Source organism: Podarcis bocagei, assembly GCF_964188305.1.
Source record: "Podarcis bocagei genome assembly, chromosome: 17".
Taxonomy (NCBI): domain Eukaryota; kingdom Metazoa; phylum Chordata; class Lepidosauria; order Squamata; family Lacertidae; genus Podarcis; species Podarcis bocagei.
In genome coordinates this window covers 34041297-34050386 of record NC_138143.1, presented here as the reverse complement: position 1 = coordinate 34050386, position 9090 = coordinate 34041297, and the positions used below count along the sequence as shown (strand labels likewise).

Here is a 9090-nt window from a genome sequence, read left to right as displayed (position 1 = left end):
TCTGTGTACCCTTCCCTACCCCAGGCCACTCCTGCATACACGCCAACATTTCTCCTATGAAAACAGGGGTGTACTATCTAATAATAATAATAATAATAATAATAATAATAATAATAATAATTTTATACCCCACCCATCTAACTGGGTTGCCCCAGCCACTAAGGTTGCACGCTTGATCCATTTGGGTAGAAAGTAGACATCTCCAAAACCATCTCAACAAACAGGCTCCCCTTTAAAATAAAAATAAAAAGCCCACCTGTACCCTACTCTGTGCATTTCCAAGCATCTGGTGAACACTAACCTTTCCATTTACAGATTTTCATTCGGTTGCAATATTTATTCTAACAAATTGTTCTGAAATGCTGCCATTTTAAACTATCAAGCTGTTTTCACGCTGCTGTTCTCTACTGTCTTGGATACAATCAGTCGAAAGGCAATTTATAAAGGTTAAAAGCAAATACATTTTTCGAGTGTGTTAAAGAGACTGACAGAGATTGTATCTGTTTTGGCAGCTCATTTCGCAGCCTCGGGGCAACTCACTGAAGGTTCCTCTGCTTCGGCTATTCTAATTTCTTTCGCTGGGGGAATTCTAAGCATGTCCGCACTATCATCCATCCTGACAATACACAACTTCTGCTTTTTCTGACTGACAACAGTTCCTTGCTGAGGCCTGGGTTTGTACATTCAGCTGCGACAGCATGATGTGGAGGAATGATACGAAAGCCACATGGAAGCCCACTCAAAAAGCAGGGGAAGATCATGTGAACAGTACCCGATTGGGTATTTGCACTGGGGACTCGAATCAAATAATACCTGCATTGTGGATTGGAGCCCACCTGCTCCTCCGCCATCCCAGTTTTACAAAGGAACCAGGTGCTGCTACCTCTGGCTTGCCCTGTTCATCAGAACATTCCTTTCCTGGATTTAGGGAGGCTCTTAAACCTGTCCTGTAAACCTGTAGTCACAGATGAAGTTTACAGAGATACGGGTGGTGCTGTGGTCTAAACCATTGAGCCTCTTGGGCTTGCTGATTAGAAGGTCGGCGGCTCGAATCCCCATGACGGGGTGAGCTCTCGTTGCTCTGTCCCAGCTCCTGCCAACCTAGCAGTTCGAAAGCACACCAGTACAAGTAGATAAATAGGTACTGCTGCAGCGGGAAGGTAAATGGTGTTTCCGTACGCTCTGGTTTCCGTCATGGTGTCCCGTTGCGCCAGAAGTGGTTTAGCCAGCTCCCTCGGCCTGAAAGCGAGATGAGTGCCACAACCCCATAGTCGCCTTTGACTGGACTCAACCATCCAGGGCTCCTTTTCCTTTATCTTTAGTCACAGAATAGCTTTGCCTGTGATTTTTCTACGATCTCTTTTGTCCCAGCGCTGAGTTGCAAGGGGTTGGACTAGATGATTTAATCCCTTCCAACTCTGCAATTCTCTGCCTGCCCTTCCTTTGTCCTCCATGCCCTTCTCTGCCCAAGTCCTGCCCTGCAAGTGGAAAAGGTCTTTCCTTGGCCTCTTTGCGAGGAGCCAAGTCTTGGGCACCGATTAGCATGCAGGCCGATTAGGATCTTTCATTCCAATTTGCTTCTTCCCTTCACTGGCTCCTTCTTGCCTGGGGGTCTTCACGCCCACTCTTGGGAATGAGCTTACACCCAAGGAGCTCGATGGGGACAGTGTTTTGATGCGGAGGGCGATAACCTCTTCTGTGCTCCGCTGGACCGGAGAACTGCGTTAGGCGACAGGCTCATGTGACTGCTTGTTTGCCCTGGCGGGGGGAGCATTAACCCATCTGCCTCATCTGCAAACACCTCATTTTTGATATTAAGAGGGGAAAAGCTGGCCCTGAAATCTGGAGCAGAAGTTCTAGAAGCCAAACAGGGTTGCTTGCAAAGTGGCCACCTTCAAATGAAAACTAGGCTCCTATGCCTTTTATTGCTGAACAGAAGAGGGAAGGGCAGCATGGGCAGGTTGTTTTGGAGCAGGCATAGGCAAACTCCAGCCCTCCAGATGTTTGGGACTACAATTCCCATCATCGCTGACTACTGGTCCTGTTAGCTAGGGATGATGGGAATTGTAGTCCCAAACATCTGGAGGGCCGGAGTTTGCCTATGCCTGTTTTGGAGGCATGAGACCAATTCCAGTGGAATTGGAGAGCCAGTGTGGTGTAGTGGTTAAGAGCAGTGGACTCATAATCTGGTGAACCGGGTTTGATTCCCCGCTCCTCCACATGCAGCTGCTGGGTGACCTTGGGCTAGTCACACTTCTTTGAAGTCTCTCAGCCCCACTCACCTCACAGAGTGTTTGTTGTGGGGGAGGAAGGGAAAGGAGAATGTTAGCCGCTTTGAGACTCCTTCGGGTAGTGATAAAGTGGGATATCAAATCCAAACTCTTCCTCACCTTGCTAAAATTCGTCTCCGTTTTCTCTCCTTGGCTATTAAAGGTACAAGAATCCCGTCCTCCTTTGCAGCTGATAAGCCTATAACCAATAGTGGTGCTCTCCATCCTTTGGACTATAAGTCCCATTAGCTCCAGCCAGCATGGCCAAAGGTCTAGGATAATGGGAACTGTAATCAGCAACATCTATGTCGGATACTCTCCTGGCCTATGTGTTCCTTGATATCTGGATAGCCAGATAATGATTTGCAGATCACCCAAATAGTCTCTTTCTGATATTTATGTCTCTCAGAGTCCCCCTGAATCAACCTAGGTGATGTCTGCCTGATGTCTTTTGGGGAAGCTAGAAAACCAAACTGCAAAAACCCTGTGGATTTTTAGAAATATGGGGTTGAATTAGGAATTGGAAACAAAATATTCCTGTTAACTGAGCCGCATTTTAGCCAACCAATACAATTTCTCCCTCCCCTAGAGCACTGAGCAACCTACCCCACAAGTCCTTGCTGGTCAAGGTTATCCTTGCTTGTCCTCCATTTTAAGATACCCTCATTTCATAATTTTTTCCCTATTGAAAGGAAGTTAAGAGTTTTTTGGAATACGGACTTGTGCCAACTGGCTCCATATCATAGTGGCCGAGGTGCCTTCACCATCTCCCCAATAAAATATTTGAGGGGGCTGCCTCCCCAAAAGTTGATAGGTATTCCCATTCAAACAGTGTGTGAGCACTGTATCTTGTGATCGATTATGCAGGATTGGGTTTACCTCCCCCCCCCCCCGCAAGGAATGGAAGGAATGGAAGGAACCAATAGGTGGTGGGAGGGATGCTCAGAATTACCCTGCCCTTTCCAATGTGGCTCCTGTTTACAGGAGTTGTATGAGAAGCCTCCAGAGATCGGCAGCTGTCAGTCAGAGACCTGGTGTCATGTCAACCAAGTAAAATGCTAATATGCTTGAAACTGCAAGGTTAATGTTACCACAACTGAAGGAAGAAGGCTTGCATTTTTAAGAAGCTATGAGTATTGACTTTTGGGAATTCCCATGTGTCAAAAAAAAAAAAAAAGGTTATTTATGTATGCTTTTGAATTCTGGTGCTGGAGGAGACTCTTGAGAGTCCCATGGACTGCAAGAAGATCAAACCTATCCATTCTGAAGGAAATCAGCCCTGAGTGCTCACTGGAAGGACAGATCCTGAAGCTGAGGCTCCAAGACTGTGGCCACCTCCTGAGAAGAGAAGTCTCCCTGGAAAAGACCCTGATGTTGGGAAAGATGGAGGGCACAAGGAGAAGGGGACGACAGAGGACGAGATGGTTGGACAGTGTTCTCGAAGCTACCAGCATGAGTTTGACCAAAGTGCGGGAGGCAGTGGAAGACAGGAGTGCCTGGTGTGCTCTGGTCCATGGGGTCATGAAGAGTCGGACACGACTAATCGACTAAACAACTACTGTGGCCTGTGTTTTGTTAGCCCAAAAATGGAAAACAAGTGAGGTCCCAACTAAAGAAGAATGGCAACTTAAACTGATGGAATATGTGCAGCTTGCAGACTTAACATATAGAAGAAGAGAACAAGAAGAACCATGGAAAGAGAAGAAGCGAAGTCACTGATATTTTAAGCTTTTTTAAAATGAACATTCTAAAATGTAAAACAGAAAAAATAATATATGTTTTTACAAAAAAGAAAGTATTGACTCTTGGAGAAGCTTCCCACCCAGTTTGTGGTCTTGAGGGTTTTTCAACTAATTTTGTCCAAGTGTACCTTGCAGCTCCTGTCTATTGGTTGTCTAGCTCAGTATTGTCTAGTCTATACTGGTTCACAGTGGACTGTCTGCGTTTCAGGCAGGGGACTTCCCCAGCCCTAACTGAGGTGGCTGATGGATTGAACCCTGGCCTTCTACATGCAAAGCAGATGCTCTCCCTCTGAGCTATGGGTCTTCCTAGGCTACAGGCTTAGTAGAGGACCTAGGCTAGATCATGCAAGATCTTTTTCAGTCTGGGATGTCACGAAAAAATAAAGATAATGCTCTGCAACAAGGCATCACAGAGGAGGTGCCTGTCAGACGTAAATAAAAAGCAGTACTGTATTGATTCACTTGCTGATAGTCTCCTTTCCCAGGACTAACATATCTACTATGTTAGAGCACCATCTGGAGGCTATCTTAGTGAATAAGTGTTCGTCTTTCAAAGTCCCAATGGGTACCATCCAACTAGATGCTTTCCTCCACAAGTCCCATGGAAATGAACAGCTGCCACCACCACCTCCCCAGATTCTTTTATTTTGAGAGATGGCAATACTACAGGGGACAACCCTGCCTCCTAGTTGTGGGGATATTTACTAGAGGGATGATCTTCCTGACATGAGAAGTAGAATGATTACATCAAGTTTTCTATGAGATTTCAGGAGCTGCATCAACAGGATGTGTGCCGTTGTTCAGCTATAGTTCCATGTTTCTGAAAATTTAATAAGAACACAGACCCTCCAAGTGTCCCTATTTTCCAGGGACAGTCCTGGATTTACAGAAGCTGTCCCAGTTCCTGATTTGATCCTGGAATGCCCCCCTTTCCCCAGGACATCTCTGTTTTCATCAGTGAAATGTTGGAGGGTATGGAGTTAAGCGACCCCCAAACCAAGGAGATAAGTATCTATACAACCTTTAGACATCTGAAGGCAGCCCTGTATAGGGATGTTTTTTAATGTTTAATATCTGTTGGAAGCCGCCCAGAGTGGCTGGAGCAACCCAATCAGATGGACAGGCTATTAATAATAATATTAATATCAATTGAATAGGGTGCCCCTATTTTCATTGGAGAAATGTTGGATCGCTTCCTGTTGGATTGATATCTACATATAATAAACATCAGCCAGTTGTCTTCCTGGCCCAAACCTCAGCCCCATTCTTTGTTCTGAGATTTTCTCTGTTCAAAGACAACTGCGTTTTCATTATTTGTTGTCCCCTTCCCTTTGTGATCCTGCTCACTGGAGGCATGCAGAAGAAGTGTGTGAGCTCGTATTATGTCACAAAGGTCTGGTGATGTCATGAGCCCTGTTCAGGAGTGAGAAACCTGACACAGTGCTTCATTAACTCAAGGGGGTCCATGAGGAGGGGTGTCTCCTGTCCTTTCAAATGGTAGAGGTGGAGAAAGGGTGATCTGGTCCCAATGGTGTCCCTGGAGGGTACCATCGGCCTGTTGGCTGTGCTCTTCACAACCCACTTCCTTGTTTACTCTGATGGCTTCATCAGCCAAGCTGTCCTCCAAGCAACCATGGACAAGAGACAGGGAGGAGGTAAGTAATATGACAGAGCCACAGGGCATAGCAACCTGAGAAATCAGTGGTGTCAGGAACGGAGGCAAAACAGACAGAAGGTGGTGACATAGCAGTAGGAAGATGGCAACAGTGAGAGTGAAAACCTGTGCCTAAAAAACCCACACCACGAATGTGGAATGTCCCCCTCCCCCCACCAGCTGTCTTCATATATTGATAGGTAAAGGACCCCTGGACAGTTAAGTCCAGTCAAAGGCGACTGTGGGGTTTCGGCACTCATCTTGCTTTCAGGCTGAAGGAGCCAGCGCTTGTCCACAGACAGCTTTCAGGGTCATGTGCTTCTGGTGCAACGGGACACCGTGACAAAAGCCAGAGCGCACAGAAACGCTGTTTACCTTCCTGCCACAGTGGTACCTATTTATCTACTTGCACTGGCGTGCTTTCAAACTGCTAGGTTATCAGGAGCTGGGACTGAGCAACGGGGGCTCACCTTGTTGCAGGGATTCAAACCGCCGACCTTCTGATCGGCAAGCCCAAGAGACTCAGTGGTTTAGACCACAGCTCCACCCACCCTCTGCAATAGCTTTCCCTGGGCTGAACGCGGAAGCAGGATGTGCTGGTAAATGGGCAGAAAGAGTTGCCTATTAAAAAATCATTTGAAACATTTCATAGAAAGTTTCATCTCACAGTGGATGGTGTGGCACTTATAGAACAGCTACTGCTGTTCCAAAATATTCAGCAACATTTGGATAAATTTGGATAGGCAAGTGGCCCCACTGGCTCCATACCCTTAAAGCAGGGTCATATCCCTTTAAACAGTCGTGAATTCCCCCAAAGAATCCTGGAACCCCAGTTTGTTAAGTGTGCTGAGTTGCTAGGAGACCCCTATTTGATTCACAATCCCTCCTCCCAGGGAACTCTGCCCTGGGAATAAAATTGGGATGAAGGGATTTTCTCAGGATCTTGGAGGGTGTGTGTGCTGTGTCCTGTTGGTGTAGTGATGGTGGCACTCACCCTTCTTCTGATAGGAAATGCTCTGTGGGGGGACGGCAAAAAACGGGGGGTCTCAGTGGGTCAGTTGCAGGGGAGTGAGAAATGTCCCTATTTTCATCTGAGGAATGTTGGAGGGTATGTGAGTCACAAGTTGTGCAGGCTTGTTTACCGGGCAGAAGGTTTCAAAAGCCAGGATCTATCTACAAGAACCCCAGGTTTGTCCAGAAATCCTCAAGGAGATTGATTGTGGCAGTCATGCTTTTGTTAAAGACAGATCGCTCACCCGTTACCTAGAAATGGAGAGCCATTGTGAAGTGTGAACTCTGTGCCCCAGAATTTCTCCTGTGCCCCAGGATTTCGTGAGATGCATTCAGTGGTTCCTCAGTAACTGGCAATTGCTAGAATGCATAGAAAACTAAATAGGCATGCCCAGCAGAAGTTGGGTGCGGTGCACTGTCCATAAAATAAATTTGTTCACAGCTGTTTGCAAGGGGGCAAAGATTGTCTGGAGAGGTGTCAATGTGGTGGGGAAGAGGGAGCGCATTCACCTTGTGCATTGAACCATGGGTGCCATCAGCGCACACTGCATTGCTTTCAGATAGGCATGCATACATGTGCATTGACTGCAGCTGGATTGGACAAAAGGCTTTCTGCGCAGTGTAGGAGAGCAATGAAACTGCCAGTACAATGTGGCACAGCAGGGAGAATTATTCCTCCACATCAGCCTCCAGCGGTGAAGCAGCAGCAGTCTGAGAGACACGTCTGCAAATAGCTATATCAAATGCACCAAAAGTAGCATGCATGTGCGTGTGTTGCAAAACATTTCCATTCCTCTTGAAACAACCACTTTCTCAGGAAAACCCGGTTCTCATGAAAACTCAATGCAAATTTGCTAGAGGTAGTGTCAGGATAAACTAAGGGACTCAAATATAACGTTTTAAGGGTGTTTTAAGTGCATGATACAAATGTGACACTAGTTGGCGATGGTGAGCGAATGGGAAATTCAATATATATTTTAGAACATTTCTTTAAAAAGCATTTCCACACCGCTTTTTTAACTATATGTCTAGATTTAGCCTAAGAAGGGAATGTAAACACATTTCATGGGAAGGGGCAGAATGGAGTGTCAGCACACAGAGTGAATGAAAGAGTGAGAATCATAGAAAAGAGATTTTTGATTCCCCCTTTATGTTTAAGGCGGGGGGAAGATGGAAGAAACATTTGTGGCTTCATCAACAGGGGAAGGCATGGAGGTGATCGACATGGCTGAGAGCGAGGACTCCCAACTGCTGGGGAATGCGGCCGTGAAGGACATGTTGCTGGACTTAGCCGTCTCTCTGAACACAGCCAGTGTCATGCTGTTTTTTTTATGCGTGACATAGAGCCCGAAGTCTTAGCAATGGTAATGGATGAAGACAACATGAACATCTACTTGTGCTTCATGATTGCCTTCTGAGAAGCTGCTGTGGCTTCATCGCTCGTGTCCAGGGACTTTTGGGGCTCCACCGGAGAACAGGGGCTTTTGTACCAGCTACACACACCTCCACATTCATGGCCCCCCGAGAACAATAAAACTTCTGACCAAAGCTTGTAGAGTTTGTTCTAAGTGAGAAGTGTGCCTTTTGATCCTCTCCTGGTGACACCTTGTCACAGGCTCTTGGGCTTTGAAAGCTTTCTAGAAAGATCTACCTAATCATGAGGTAAAACGGTTTGATTGCAGGCAAGATACTGCATGATGGAAAATACCTCAGATTTGTTTTTTAAATCTTCCCCCTGCACACAGAAAACCAAACGTCCAAGAGAATTCCAGCATAGCTTCCTCACAGATATCCTAGTTTTCTATGCGCAGAAGGGTTTGATGTTTATTTTTGGAGGAGAAGCTTTCAGTCATGCAATCGCCCACCTGTAATCTGAAGTCGGACACTTCCCATAGTTTCACCACTATGTGTTAAGTTCCGAAGAGAAGATGGTTTGGCTCCAAGTAAGCCTCACCATTTGAAAAGTAGCTTTGCTCCGTCTTTTAAGAATTCAGAAGGCTCCCTCCTGACTGCTGAGTGAAGTTGCCTGGAGAAGCTTGCCTTGAAGTTATACTGAGGAGGCGGGAGATGTCTAATCTCAGCTACTACGGCCATCTCTAGAGGTTCTTAGAGCTAAGTGAGACTACAGTAGAAAACAAAAGGGAGAGGCCTGCTACCAGCCTCTCACATCTCCTTCGCTCTCATTATTAGTTAGAGGTCAGCTCCTCCATCTTTCTTCAGGACATAATTCTCAGAATTCAGGTCAGGGCCAAATTAGATGAGGAGAAACAGCAGCTTCAGAGAGGTGGTTTTTGTTGGCACCATGACGCTTTTAGGGAAGGGCTAAACTGCCTCCCCATGTCTCACAGCCCCCTATCCTGGCCAGTGTGAAAAGCCAAATCACATGAGCAGACTATTTTGAGATAGCTTTTTG

The 9090-nt window shown here is 46.3% G+C and overlaps 1 long non-coding RNA gene across 1 annotated transcript; it reads left to right on the top strand.

The window, feature by feature from the left end:
• The first annotated feature begins 5143 nt into the window (after positions 1–5143).
• Positions 5144–8225, top strand: LOC308576998. Its single transcript, XR_014003308.1, has 2 exons — positions 5144–5667; positions 7879–8225. It is a non-coding gene; the product is annotated as an uncharacterized lncRNA (long non-coding RNA).
• The last annotated feature ends 865 nt before the right edge of the window (positions 8226–9090 follow it).